General features: G+C 38.6%; 1 protein-coding gene across 2 annotated transcripts in view; it reads left to right on the top strand.

The window, feature by feature from the left end:
- The window catches only part of RSF1 (remodeling and spacing factor 1), a 143,628-nt gene that overhangs the window by 37,190 nt on the left and 90,713 nt on the right, over positions 1 to 15,725 (top strand). The window lies entirely within an intron of this gene.

Raw genomic sequence — 15,725 nt, 5'->3', positions numbered from 1 at the left:
AAAGTTAGATTTCAGAAGTGTTATGTCTCTTGTGCCTAACACTGTGCTCAAGACATTTCATGTCTTCTCATTTAATCCTTAAAGTCATCTTGATCAAATCAAGTGAGATACAGATAAGGCCCAAGAGAATTGTTTTTCCTTAAGATCACACAGTATGCATAGACAGATCCAGAATTTGTCTCTTACTTAAAAGGTGAGATGTCCAAAGACCTTTAGGTCGATATGAGAGACTTCTAAGTTATCAACAAGGCCAAACCTATTCTTAATGAGAATGAGCTGGGTAATGAGAACACGGTTGCTTTAGGATAAACCTTGTTAAGGGCATTTCTATTCAGGAAAAGTTGTTTGGAATTGCATTCAAACTTAGAGAACCGCACAATTTTTGGAAGCCTAAGCTGATGTTTATACCTACCTCCATGATGTCCTTTGGGGGTAGTTTGAATTCTTTAACATACCAGAATATTAGGTTATATTTTCAGGTGATTGAAAAGCTATGTAATTTTCTTGTCTTATTTTAAAAAATAGATATGTTTATATATACCTGTATCTTCTTATCTGCTTTTTGGGGCGGGAGGAGGAATGTGTATGATTATAAAGTGCTGTGAAAAGAGGAACCAGCAGGGAACAAGAGCTGCGTGTTTTTATTATAAAAGTCACATGTGCTGTTCTAGTTATCTTTGCTATATAAACACCACTCCAAATTAAGTGCCATAGAACAATAATCATTTTAATCAGCTCACTGATTCTCTGGGTCACGTATTTGGAAAGGTCACTTTCACCATACTCTGTTGGTTGAAGCAGCCACAATTCTGCCCAGATTCAAGGAGAGACCCTGAACTCTAAATGGTAGGAATGTCTTAACTTTTGAAAAACTCAGTATGAAATATATTCCAATATTTTTGCATGAATTTGAAGCACTTCAGAATTGGCTCAGCATTTGAAACCTTTGGTGCTGTGGGATTTTCTAAAAGCCTGATTAACTAATGTTTAATTAAATCTCTGAAATATATTAAACTGTGAATGATAAATGAGTAAATTTTTAACTATTCAGAGTGCTTTTTAAAATACCAGTGAAGTTTCTGTTTTGCTTGTAACAAAATACTTATTAATGATTAAGAATCAACGTTCTGGAGCTTAAAAAGAGAACTGGAATTTCAGGACACTCATTTTCTTTTCCTTTTTTTTTTCAATTATTTTACTGAGGTTCAGGACACTGATTTTAACATAACATTTTAAAGGATGTAGTCTCTTGTAAATAAATCTGTTTGTTAAAGTGAGGTTTTTTTTTGTTTTTCACATGTTCTGAGAATTGAGGTAGAAATATCTTTTGTAACTACCAGCTGTACTGTTAACAAACTTTAGGACCATGGATAATCTGCTTTGCTCCTTGTATCTCAGTTTCTTCGTAAAATCTGAGAAATAGGATGAGGTGATTTTATAAACCCCTTCAGTTTTATGGTCACAACCACAGAACTAGCACAGTTTTAAAAAATTGAGATAGAGTCACGTAATATAAAATTTGCCTTTTGAAAGTTTACAATTCAGTGTTTTTCACTATATTCACAAGGTTGTGCAACTGTTTAAAGCAGAACATTTTCATCTCCCCATAAAGACACCCCATACCCATTAGCAATTATTCCCCCTTCCGCAAGTCCTTAGCAACCATTAATCTGTTTTCTCACTCTATGGGTTTGCCTATTCTGGATGTTTCAAATAAGTAGAATCATACAATATGTGGCCTTTTGTATCTGACTTCTTGCGCTTAGCATGATGTTTTCAAGGTTCATCCATGTTGTAGCATATATCAGAACTTTGTTCCTTTTTATGCCTGAATAATATTCCATTGTATGGATAATACCACATTATATTTATTTACTTGTCAGTTTATGATATTTGGCTTGTTTCCATCTTTAGCTGTTGTGCATAGTGCTGCTATGAACATTTGTGTACAGTTTTTGGATAGACGTGATTTCATTTCTTTTGAGTATATATCTAGAGTAGAATTGCTGGGTCATATGGTAATTCTATGTTTAACTTTTTGAAGAACTGCCAGACTATTTTCCAAAGCAGCTGCGTCCTTTTACATTTCCACTAGAAATGTATGCAGGTGCAACTTTTCCACATCCCTCCTCACCCACCCTTATTATATTAATTAATTGATTGATTGATTGGTTGATTTTAACCATCCTAGTGGATGTGAAGTGTTACCTCATTATGGTTTTGATTTGCATTTCTCTTATGACTAAACGATGTTGAGCATTCTTTTCATGTGCTTGTTGGCCTTTGTATATCTTCTTTGGAAAAATGTCTAAATATCCTTGTCCATTTTTTGTTTGTTTTTTTGTTGTTGAGTTTTAAGAGTTCTTTATGTATTCTGGATACCAGACCCTTACCAGCTATGTGATTTGCAAGTATTTTCTCCCATTCCTTGTGTTGTTTTTTCACTTTCTATGCAATGTCCTTTGATGCATGAAAGTTTTAATTTTGATGAAGTCCAATTTATTTTTTTCTTTTGTGGGTAGTCCATTGGTGTCGTATGTAAGAAACAATTGCCCAACCCAAGGTCATGAAGATTTAATCCTATATTTTATTTAATTAATTTATTTTTTTTAGAGTAAATTTTTTTTTTTTTACTTTTGTTTTGAGGAAGATTAGCCCTGAGTTAACTGCTGCCAATCCTCCTCTTTTTGCTGCGGAAGACTGGCCCTGAGCTAACATCCATGCCCATCTTCCTCTACTTTATATGTGGGACGCCTACCTCAGCATGGCTTGCCAAGTGGTGCCATGTCCGCACCAGGGATCCGAAGTGGCGAACCCCGGGCCGCCGAAGTGGAACGTGTGCACTTAACCGCTGCCCCACTGGGCTGGCCCCTAGTCTTATATTTTATTCTAAGAGCTTTGTAGTATAGCTCTTACATTTAGATCTATGATCCATTTTAAGTTGATTTTTGTATATGCTATGAGACAAGAGTTCAACTACATTCTTTGGCATGTGGATATCCAGTTGTTCTATTACCATTTGTTGAAAAGACTATTCTTTCCCCCATTGGATTGCTTTGACATCCTTGTAGAAAGTCACTTGACCATAAATGTAAGAGTTTATTTCTGAAATCTTTCTTCTGTTGACTTATATGTCGTTATTTATGCAGGTACCATACTGTCTTGATTGCTGTAGCTTTTTGGTAAATTTTGAAAGTTTTCATCTCTTTCAAGACTGTTTTGGCTATTCTGTACCACTTGCATTACTTAGGAGTTTGAGAATCAGCTTATTAATTTCTGCAAAAATGCCAGCTAGGATTTGGATAAAGATTGTGTATAATCTGTAGATAAGTTTGGGGAGAATTGGCTTCTTAACAAAAGTGAATCTTTTGATCTATGAAAATAAGATGTCTTTCGAAATATTTAGGTTTTTAATTTCTTTCAAAAATGTTTTGTAGTTTTCTGAGTTCAGTCTTAGACTTCTTTTGTTGAGTTTATTCCTTAGTATTTTGTTGTTTTTGATGGGATTGTAAATGGAATTGTCTTCTTAATTTCATTTTCAGATCATTCATTGCTAGTGTGTAGGAATATAACTAATTTTTGTATATTGATCTTGTACCTTCCGACCGCCAAACTTTATTAGCTCAAACAGTTTGTTTTTTTTGTGTGTGTGGATTCTTAAGATTTTCTATATACAGGATTGTGTCTTCTGCAGGCATAAATAGTTTTACTTTCCCCTTTCCAATCTGGATGCCCTTTATTTCTTTTTCTTAAATAGTTGATCTCACTAGGACCTCTGGTGTACTGTTGAGTAGAAATGATGAGAACAGACATCTTTGTCATGTTCCTGATTCTATGGGGAGTATGATGTTAGCCAACAGGTTTTCATAGATCCTTTATCAGGTTGAGGAAATTCTCTTCCTTTCCTAGTTTATTGAGTATTTTTATCATGAAAGTTTTTGGATTTTGTGTAACATTTTTTCTGCCTTTATTGATATGAATTTTGTCCTTTATTCTATTAATATGGTGTATTATGTTGATTAATTTAATTTTTACATGTTGAAACCTCACAACCCTGCAATCAGTCCCGCTTGGTCCTGGTCCGTAATTCTTTTTATATGTTGCTAGATTTAGTTTGTTAACTTATTTTTGAAGATTTTTGTGCCTGGATTCATCAGGGATATGGGTCTGTTTTCTTGAGATGTGTTTGTCTGGTTTTGGTATCTGGCTAATACTGGGCTCACAGAATGAGCAGTTGGGGTTTTCCCCTCTTATTGTTTTACAAGTGTTTGTGAAGTGTTAGTATTAATCCTTTAAACATTTATGAGAATTTAACAGTGAAGCCATCTGGGCTTGGGCTTCTTTGTTGGAAAATTCAGTCTTTTTATTTTTCATAGATCTATTCATATTTATATTTTTCCTTGAGTCTATTTCAGTAGTTTGCATTTTTCTAGGAAATTGTCCATTTTATCTAGCTTATCTAGTTTATTAGCATACCGTTGTTCATAGTATTCACTTATAATCCTTTTTACTTATGTAAATTCAGTAGTAATGACCGCTCTTTCTTTCTTTATTTTACTAATTTGAGTGTTCTCTTTTTTTCTTGGTCAGTGTAGCTAGAGTTTGTCAATTTGATTGATAGTTTTAAGAACTAACTTTTTGGTTTTGTTGAATTTCTCTGTTGTTTTTCTATTTGATTATTTCCTTTCTTCTACTTGCTTTGGGTTTAGTGTGCTCTTCTTTTCTAACGTCTTAAGGTAGAAGTTTAGGTTATTAATTTTAGATCTTCCTCTTTTTTAATATAGGAATTTTCAGCTATTATATTCCATCTTATCCCTGCTTTAGCTTCAGTCTATAGATTGGTATGTTGTATTTTGTCTTCATTCATCTTGATGTATTTTCTTTTTTCCCTGTGATTTTTTTCTTTGACCCATTGATTATTTTGTAGTACGTTGTTTAATTTCCACATATTTATGAATTTCTCCAATTTTTTCCTGTTATTGATTTCTAATTTCATTTCATTGTGTAGGAGAACATACTTTGTATGATTTTGATCCCATTAATTTTGTTGAGATTTGTTTTATGGCCTTACTTAACATATTCTAGATCCTTCTTCAATATTAAAAAATAATTTTTCTACTTAGATATTTATTGAGATTCGCTAATTTCATACTTATATTTACTGTCCTTTTTCCTAATTTTTAAGACTGCTGCTCTGTAAGTGAAGTTTGTACACACATGCACACACAAACACACCTTATTTGTAGGTGTATATTTTTCCCTTATCCTTTTTGACATGCTGAAGTCTATATTTTGTTAAAGAATTTTAAGCTCTCTCTTAACTCTTTATTTCCCTTCACCTGTTACTCATACTCATTTCTTCACCTTTGTATTAGTTATCTATTACTTTCATGGCAAATCACCCCAAAACATAGCAGCTGAAGACAACAAACATCGAACATTTATTATCTCACAGTTTTTGTGTGTTAGGAATCTGAATATGGCCTGGCTGGGTGCCTCTAGCTCAAAGTCTCGTAAGGCTGTAGTCAAGCTGTCAGCCTGGCTTGCAATCTTATCTGAAGGCTCCTCTGGGGGAGGATCCACGTCCAAGCTCAATTACCTGGCTGTTGACAGAATTCACTTCCTTGTCATGGCTTCTCCGTAGGGCAATGCACAGCATTGCAGCTCCATGGGGCAGCTTACAAGATTGCAACAAAGCCAGTGAGTGAGAGAGAGCACCTAAGACAAAAGTCATGTCTTTTTGTAACCGAATTTTAGAAATGACATGTGACTTTTGCCATATTCTGTGTTTTAGAATGAAATACTAGATTTGGCTCATAACCAAAGCAGGGGGGCCAGTGGCAGGAAGAGAATCACGCAAGGGCAGTGAATACCAGGAGGTAAAGATCATTATGGGCCACCTGGAAGTTGTCTATCTTACTTTTATAGCCAAATCTCTTGAAATAATTTTTTTAATTTGCTATTCTGTTTCTTTGCCTGCTATTCACTCCTCAGTCCATTCAAATTTTTCTTCTCTGTACCATTCCATTCCAATAAAATTTCTTTTACAGTGTGAGGGTTTGAGGGGTCTCCTTATTGTTAAATTCAAATGATAACTTTTTAGTCCATATCTTCTCAATTCTCTAGTTGTTGTTTCCTTGAAACACTCTCTTCTTTTTGGCTCTTAGGTTACTTTCCTGATTTTCCTTCTGCCTGTAGTAGTGTCTTTTTCCAGGTATTTCTTTTTGTCTAAGCTTCTAAAGTTTTTGTACTACAGTGCTTTGGTCTAGACCCTCCTCTAGTCTCATTTAGTATACTCTCCCTAGATGATCTTATTTATTCCCATGACTTGAAATCGCGTATGCTAATGATTCATGTTTTCATCCTGAATCTTCTGAGTTCCAAGGCCAGTATATTGAACATCTTTACTCAGAAAAATAAAGTGAATCTATATTAGGGTAGAGACTAAACTAATGTAACAAACAGACTCCAAAATATAATTACTTAAACAAGCAATAAATTTATTTTTCTCTATTATAACAATCTGACTGATCTAGACTCTGGGGGCATCTGTGTTCCATGAGATTATTCAGGGATCCAGGTTCCTTCTATTATTGTTCTACCCTAGGGCATTTTGCCTTTTTGTGTTTTAGAATGTGCTTCAGCTGCAGGAAGGGGAAAGAAAGTCCAGAGCAAGCAATTTTGTTATAAGAAGTGAAGCAGAAGTTGCATATATTCATTACTCCTGTTGTTCCGTTGGTAAGAACACAGGCACATGGTCCTACCTATTTGTAAAGTAGGTTGGAAAATGTCAACTCTTCCATGGTGGCCATAAACTTAGGAAAATGGGATGGGGGTTCCAGATTTGTGTGGGACAACTACAAAAGATATGATTCCCTTTGGGAAGTGTATATATTCCCATGCTAGTGAATTCAGACATGGCTATGTGACTTGGCTTTGGTCCGTAAAATGCAAGGAAAAGTGATGTGTTACACTTTTGAAAATGTTACACCATGTTCTCTATTCACTTTGCTATGATTACTGATACTAGAAATAGGTAAATGCTGCTCATTTTGAGGTGAAGATGCTATGTAGCAGAGCCACTGCCAACCTCTCATCAACATATAGTGTAGCCTAGGAATAAATTTTTTTTTTTGATGTCACCACTATCTTTATTTATTTATTTAGAAGATCTAATTTGCTTTATTCAGCGATTCATGAATTGGGCAGCATCCCATCTAGCAGGTCAGAGAGAGACACCCACCACTATCTTTATTTTTTTATTTTATTTTTTTATTTTTTATTTTTATTAAGATTATGATAGTTAACAACCTTCTGAAATTACAGTTGTACATCATTATTAGTCATGTTGTAGGTACACCACTTCACCCCTAGTGCCCTCCCCCCACCCTCCCTTTCCCCTGGTAACCACTGATCAGTTCTGTTTGTCTGTATGTTCACTACCACCTATGAGTGGAGTCATACAGAGTTCGGCTTTCTCTCTCTGGCTTATTTCACTCAACACAATACCCTCAAGGTCCATCCATGTTGTTGTGAATGGGATGACCGTGTCCCTTTTTATGGCCGAGTAGTATTCCATTGTATATATATGTACCATATCTTCTTTATCCAATCATCAGTTGCTGGGCACTTAGGTTGGTTCCATGACTTGGCTGTTGTGAATAATGCTGCGATGAACATAGGAGTGCATGGGACTTTTGGAATTTCTGATTTCAGGTTCTTAGGATAGATACCCAGTAGTAGGATGGCTGGGTCATAAGGTATTTCTATTTTTAACTTTTTGAGAAATCTCCATACTGTTTTCCATAGTGGCTGCACCAGTTTGCATTCCCACCAACAGTGTATGAGGGTTCCCTTTTTCTCCACAGCCTCTCCAACATTTGTCACTCTTGGTTTTGGATATTTTTGCCATTCTAACAGATGTAAGGTGATACCTTAGTGTAGTTTTGATTTGCATTTCCCTGATGATTAGTAATGATGAGCATCTTTTCATGTGTCTAATGGCCATCCGTATGTCTTCTCTGGAGAAGTTTTCATATCCCCTGCCCATTTTGTGATTGGGTTCTTCGATTTTTTGTTGTTGAGCTGTGTGAGTTCTTTATATATTATGGAGATTAGCCCTTTGTCGGGTAAATAACTTGTAAATATTTTTCCCCAATTAGTGGGCTGTTTTTCTGTTTCAATCCTGTTTTCCCTTGCCTTGAAGAAGATCTTTAGTCTGATGAAGTGCCGTTTGTTTATCCTTTCTATTGTTTCCCTCATGTGAGGGGTTATGGTGTCCGAAAAGATTCTTTTGAAGCTGATGTCAAAGAGTGTACTGCCTATATTCTCTTCTAGAAGACTTATTGTTTCAGGTCTAATCTTTAGGTCTTTGATCCATTTTGAGTTTATTTTAGTGAATGGTGAAAAAGAATGGTCAATTTTCATTCTTTTACATGGGGCTGTCCAGTTTTCCCAACACCATTTGTTGAAGAGACTTTCTTTTCTCCATTGTAGGCCCTCAGCTCGCTTGTCGAAGATTAGCTGTCCATAGATGTGTTGTTTTATTTCTGGGCTTTCAATTCTATTCCATTGATCTGTGCACCTGTTTTTGTCCCAGTCCCATGCTGTTTTGATTACTGTAGCTTTGTAGTATGTTTTGAAGTCAGGGATTGTGATGCCTCCAGGTTTGTTCTTTTTTCTAAGGATTGCTTTAGTAATTCGGGGTCTTTTGTTGCCCCATATGAATTTTAGGATTCTTTGTTCAATTTCTGTAAAGAATGTCATTGGGATTCTGATTGGGATAGGGTTGAATCTGTAGATTGCTTTAGGTAATATGGACATTTTAACTATGTTTATTCTTCCAATCCATGTGCATGGAATGTCTTTCCATCTCTTTATGTCATCATCGATTTCTTTCAAGAAAGTCTTGTAGTTTTCGTTGTATAGATCTTTCACTTCCTTGGTTAAATTTATCCCAAGGTATTTTATTCCTTTTGTTGCAATCGTGAATGGGATTGAGTCCTCGAGATCTTCTTCTGTTAGCCTATAGAAATGCTACTGATTTGTGTATGTTGATTTTATACCCTGCAACTTTGCCTATTTGGATTCCTTTTATTTCTTTTTCCTGCAGAATTGCTCTGGCCAAAACCTCCAGTACTATGTTGAATAAGAGTGGTGAAAGTGGGCACCCTTGTCTTGTTCCTGTTCTGCGAGGGATGGGTTTCAGTTTTTGTCTGTGGAATATGATGTTGGCTGTGGGTTTGTCATATATGGCCTTTGTTGAGGTACTTTCCTTCTATACCTATTTTATTGAGGGTTTTTATCATAAATGGATGTTGGATCTTGTCGAATGCTTTCTCTGCATCTATTGAGATAATCCTGTGGTTTTTGTTTCTCCTTTTGTTAATGTAGTGAAGCACGTTGATTGGCTTGCGGATGTTGAACCATCCCTATGTCCCTGGTGTAAATCCCACTTGATCATGGTGTATAATCTTTTTGATGTATTGCTGTATTCGGTTTCCCAAAATTTTGTTGAGGATTTTTGCATCTATGTTCATCAGTGATATCGGCCTGTAGTTTTCCTTCTTTGTGTTGTCCTTGTCAGGTTTGGGGATCAGGGTGATGTTGGCTTCATAGAATGTATTAGGGAGTGCTCCATCTTCCTCTATTTTCTGGAATGTTTGAGAAGGATAGGTGTTAAATCTTCCTTGAATGTTTGGTAGAATTCTCCAGAGAAGCTGTCAGGTCCTGGACTCTTATTTTTGGGGAGGTTCTTGATTACTGTTTCTATTTCTTTACTTGTGATTGGTCTATTCAGATTCTCTATTTCTTCCTGATTCAGTTTTGGGAGGTTGTATGAGTCTAGGAATTTATCCATTTCTTCTAGGTTGTTCAATTTGTTGGCATATAGTTTTTCATAGTATTCTCTTATGATCCTTTGTATTTCTTCAGTATCTGTTGTGATTTCTCCTCTCTCATTTCTAATTTTATTTGTTTGACACTTCTCTCTTTTATTCTTAGTGAGTCTGGCTAAAGGTTTATTGATTTTATTAATTTTTTCGAAGAACCAACTCTTTGTTTCATTGATCTTTTCTACTGTCTTTTTTGTTTCAATACCGTTTATTTCTGCTCTAATTTTTATTATTTCTCTCCTTCTACTGACTTTGGGTTTTGTTTGTTCTTATTTTTCTAATTCGGTTAGGTTCTGTTAGGTTAGGTTGAGGTTGTTTATGTAAGATTTTTCTTGCTTATTGAAGTGAGACTGTATTGCAATGAATTTCCCTCTTGTGACTGACTTTGCTGTGTCCCAAATAAGTTGGTATGGTGTGTTTTCATTTTTATTTGTCTCCAGATAATATTTGATTTCTTCTTTAATTTCTTCAATAATCCATTGTTTGTTCAGTAGCATGTTGTTTAGTCTCCACATTTTTGCCCCTTCCCCAGCTTTATTCTTGTAGTTGATTTCTAGTTTCATAGCATTATGATCCAAAAAGGTGCTCGATGTTATTTCAACCCTCTTGAACTTATTGACGCTTGCTTTGTTTCCCAAGATACGGTCTATCCTTGAGAATGTTCCATGTGCACTTGAGAAAAATGTGTAACCTGCTGTTTTTGGATGAAGTGTTCTATATATATCTAGTAAGTCCATCTGGTCTAACTTTTCATTTAATTCTATAATTTCCTTGTTGATTTTCTGTCTGGATGATCTATCCATTGGTGTTAATGGGATGTTGAGGTCCCCTACTATTATTGTATTGTTGTTGATGTTTCCTTGTAGTTTTGTTAATAGTTTCTTTACAAGTTTTGGTGCTCCTGTGTTGGGTGCGTATATATTTATAAGTGTTATGTCATCTTGGTGGAGTGTCTCTTTTATCATTATATACTGCCCCTCTTTGTCTTTCTTTTTCTGTTTTGCTTTGAAGTCTGCTTTGTCTGATATAAGTATGGCAATGCCTGCTTTCTTTTGTTCATTATTAGCTTGGAGTATTGTCTTCCATCCCTTCACTCTGAGTGTGTATTTGTCTTTGGGGCTGAGGTGTCTTTCCTGGAGGCAGCATATTCTTGGATCTTGCTCTTTGATCCATCCTGCCACTCTGTGTCTTTTGATTCGAGAGTTCAATCCATTTACATTTAGAGTGATTATTGAAACGTGGGGGCCTACTGCTGCCATTTTATCACTTGTTTTCTGGTTCTTTTGCATTCCCTTTGTTTCTCGTCCCATGATTTTTGGATTCCTAATTCAAGTAGGTAAATTTCTGTATTGGTTTTCTTCTTATTTGTAATTTGTGTCTTTATTCGTGTTATTTGTTTAGTGGTTACCAGGTGGTTTGTATAACACATCTTGTAGATGAGATAGTCCTTGTTCTGATACCCTCTTAATTTCCTTAAAACGTTCCATCCCTTTTCTCTTCCCCTTCTAGGTTGTTATTATCAGATTTTTTTTTTTCCTCTTTTTTGTGTTGTGAGTTTGTGGTTAAAATGACTAGGTTATATTTATTCTTGTTGTTTCCGTTCCGTTTATCTTTAATGTTTTATTTAACTTTTGCTAACCCGTTCTGATAGAGAGCTGCTACTTTCTGTTATTGTCCTTCTGCTTATCTCCTTTGTTCTGGGTTTTGTAACCCCTTTCCTTTTGTTGATTTTTCCGGTATGAGGTTCTTCCTGAGCATTCTTTGAAGAGGAGGTTTTGTGGCAGTGAACTCCCTTAACTTTTGTTTATCTGGGAAAGTTTTTATTTCTCCACCGTATTTGAAGGATATTTTCGCTGGGTAGAGTATTCTTGGCTGCAGGTTTTTGTCCTTCAGAGTTTTGAATATTTCATTCCAATCTCTTCTAGCCTGTAAGGTCTCTCCTGAGAAATCTGCTGATAGCCTTATTGGGGTTCCTTTGTAAGTTATTTTCTTCTGCCTGGCTGCCCTTAGTATTTTCTCTTTGTCGTTGACTTTTGCTAGCTTCACTACTATATGCCTGGGGGTTGGTCTTCTTGCGTTAATCACGTTTGGAGATCTATTGGCTTCTGTCTCATGAAGTTCCATCTCTCTTCCCCAGTTTGGCAAGTTCTCAGCTATTATTTCTTTGAACAGGCCTTCTGCCCCCTTCTCCTTCTCTTCTCCCTCTGGTATACCTATAATCCTTATGTTGCATCTCCTAATTGAGTTGGATAATTCTCGGAGAGTTTCTTCATTTCCTTTTAGTCGTACTTATCTCTCCTCCTCTGTCTGCAGCATTTCTATATTCCTATCCTCCAAATTGCTAATTCTGTCCTCCATATTATCAACCCTACTGTTCAGAGAGTCCAGATTTTTCTTAATCTCCTCCATTGTGTTCTTCATCTCCAGTATTTCTAATTGGTTCCTCTTTACAGTGTCAAGCTCTTTTGTGACATATCTCCTGAACTCATTGAGTTGTCTATCTGAATTCTCTTTTAACTCGTTGAGTTTTTTAATCATGGCAGTTTTGAAATCATTGTCATTTAGGTTATAGATTTCATTGTCTTTGGGATTGTTTTCTGGGTGCTTATCATTTTCCTTCTGGTCTGGAGATTTAATATATTTTTTCATACTGCTTTATGGTGTGGATTTGTGCCTCCGCATAGAGATAGAGTTTAGTCACTGCTTCCACTTGTTGCAACTGGTGTGGGGGGGAGTAGCTGTTTAGACTGCACCAACCAGGAACCCTATCAGCTGTTACTGACTGGACCTGGGCCCCTCCTCGTAGTCACAGTGGTCCTGTGGGGTCCCTCGTCAGTTGTGGGGGCAGTCGCATGGGGACCTCAGGCTGCTGGTGCCTACTGCTGCAGCCCACTTAGATGCGCTCCCTCCTTGTCGTCTGCAGCAGTGTTGTGGGCTTTCCCAGCAGCCAAGAGCAGGATCACCTATAATCGCCGCTTTGTCCCTAACAGAGCCCACAAGATCACACTTGTCCACTATAGGTCCCAGCAGAGCTATGGGTATCTTCTGCAGTCTGTGGTTAGCTCACTTAGCCGTGGTACTTCTGCTCCAGGGCCTTCCAGCCTTGTGATCGCCGATCGGGACCTCTCCACTAGTGCTGTGCAGAGGCTTTCGCTGAGGCTGCTATGGGAACCTGGAGTTCACCCCTGGGCCGTGTAGCTGTTCCACTGGAGCTCCACCCAGCCCCACACCACTCCCACAGAATCTCTGGGAGCCCCTTGCCTCATCTGGGACACAACCAGAGTCCGTGGGCCTGGCGGCGCCTGGCAGTCTTCTGCCTCGCGGGGAATTCTTCTCTTTGGGAGCTTCCTGGCGTTCCAAATGCTGGGTGAGGCCTCCCCGCTAATGGCGAGCAGAGGCTTTCCCTGCTGTTGGGTGCTGGACACTGGAGGTTCCCCCTCGGCCACAGAGCTGGGTGCTGGATCTCCACCCACTCCCCAAGCACGTCCACAGGAAGTCTGGGCACCTCTTGCACCGCCTGTGCACAGCCGGAGACTGTGGTCCTGGCAGCTGCTGGCAGGCTGGTGCCCTGCCCGGGAATCTGCTCCCTGGGAGTCTCCCAGTGTTCCGAATGCTGGGTGGAGCCTCCCCGCTAATGGCAAGCAGAGGCCTTCCCTGCCGCCGGGTGCGGGACCCTGGAGTTTCCCCCTGGGCCGCGGAGCTGGGCACTGGATCTCCACCCGGTCCCCAAGCACATCCACGGGAAGTCTGGGCGCCTCTTGCTCCGTCCTTGCACAGCCGGAGACCGTGGGCCCAGCAGTGGCTGGCGGTCTGGTGCTCTGCCGAGGAATCCACTCCCTGGGAGCTTCCCTTTGTTCTGAATGCTGGGAGGGGCCTCTCTGCTAATGGCGAGCAGAGGCTTTCCCTGCCGGCGGGTGCGGAACCCTGGAGTTTCCCCTGGGCTTTGGTGTAATCGCGGGGGGCTTAGGTAGGGCTGTTGTCACCTGTTTCCACCATCACTCCGCCGGTGAGTGCGCATTCCTGCCCTTGGTACGTGGCAATGCTATGGGGAAGTCTGCTGGAAGAGAGCCTCTTGCAGGTACTAGGCTGTCTGGGGGTCAGATGTCAGTGAGTTTTCACCTATTTCCACCTCCTCCCTGGAGGTAGTCCGTCTGCCTTCTGATATATAGCAGCACGGGTCTCTCAGGCGTCTTGAGATGTTATCTGGATATCCTTTGTTAACCGGCAAATGTCCAATTAGTTGTAGATTCGAAGGGGGAGAGACAAAGAAGACCACTCCCTCTGCCATCTTGGTCCCGCCTTCCCAGGAATCAGTTTTTGTTCCTGTAAACCTAGGGGTTGGCAAACTGTTTCTTAAAGGATCCCATAGTAAATGTTTTAGGCTTGTAGTCCTTACAGTCTCTGTCGCAACCACAGACAATTTGTAAATGAATGGATATGTCTATGTTCTAATAAAACTTTATTTACAAAATCAAGCACTCAGTCTGTGGGCCATAGTTTGCCAACCACTATTGTAAACCATTGAGATTTGGGTGTCATTTGTTACTGCAGCACAACTAATGTATTAGACTAACCTGACTAATGCCCTTGGTTAAATAGCATCAACACCCCTGCCTGCTTTCCCCAACTAAAAATCTAAGTATCATCCTTGACTCCCTTCTCATTTCCCAAACTAAATCCTTACCTACCTTTCTCTTTGAGCTGTTCATTTAACAGATGAAGATATTAAGACCCAAAGAGCACTGCTTATTCTTGGCCATGTATCCAAGTTAGTAAAAGAGAACCAGAACTTGGATAGATCTACGGTTACTTGTATAGTATTTTTTGGTAACGTAGAGTTTTTTGTTCCTTGTCTTGGTACATGGTACCAATATCTATTCAGTCATTAAAACAGAAACCTGCTGGTCATTCTGAACTTCTGTTTTGTCCTTCACATCTAGTATGTAACCAAGCCCTGATTGATTTAACCTCCCTAATCTCAACTCAGTCTACTCAACCCTCACTCTCTCTACCCTAGTTGAGGCCATTCTCTCTCACTTGGATTATTGTGGGAACTTCCAGATTGGTTTCCCTGCCTCTAGTCCGGTTACTACACTTACAGTGATAAAGTAAAAATCAGTCGTCTTTCTCCTCTGCTTTAAGTCCTTAATGGATGAGTCTGTTATTTTCTGAATGGAAAATAATTTTCTTAACATGGCAACAAAGTTGTTGATGGGGTGGTCCCTTTTTTCTCTGGGGTCTTTTCTTGCTGTTCTCCTATCTACCTCATCACTATGTACAATATCCTACCATCATGAACTCTTTTTGGTTTCCAGAATGGTCGTGCTATTTCTGGCTCCTTGCTTCTTTGTATATGACTAACGTAGGCCTAGCCTTTGAGTCTTCCACCACTTTCTTAATGTATCACCTTGTTTTATTTCCTTCAGAGTATTTATCACTCTCTAAAATCACTGTGTATTTGTTGCTCAAATGTTTTTTGAATCAGTAAGTGGATGAGTGAATGAACACTTTCCTTGCAGAAGCCCACTGTGTGTGCTTGTCTCACACCTTCTTAACCCCCCATCACTTAGTGTGTTCTGATACTCGGTGTTTCCATAGTTGTTAGTAATTGTCCTCCACAAGTCATTTCTGTCTGAGCATATGGTACCTGGCTACATAGTAAACTAGTATACACTGTTTTGTAATTGTCCATATGTCTTCTTGTATCTGAACCCCTGTTCCTGATCCATAGCTCCCCACACTAAAATGTAAGTTCTCTGAGGTTAAGGAGGTATGTGTATTTTTCAACATTTTCATCTAATACTATGCCTAGCTCTTGGTAGGCGCTCAAAC

The sequence above is a fragment of the Equus quagga genome, chromosome 14 (genome assembly GCF_021613505.1).
Source record: "Equus quagga isolate Etosha38 chromosome 14, UCLA_HA_Equagga_1.0, whole genome shotgun sequence".
NCBI classification, from domain to species: domain Eukaryota; kingdom Metazoa; phylum Chordata; class Mammalia; order Perissodactyla; family Equidae; genus Equus; species Equus quagga.
Note: the sequence above shows the minus strand (reverse complement) of the source record. Positions and strands in the feature narration are given on the sequence as shown.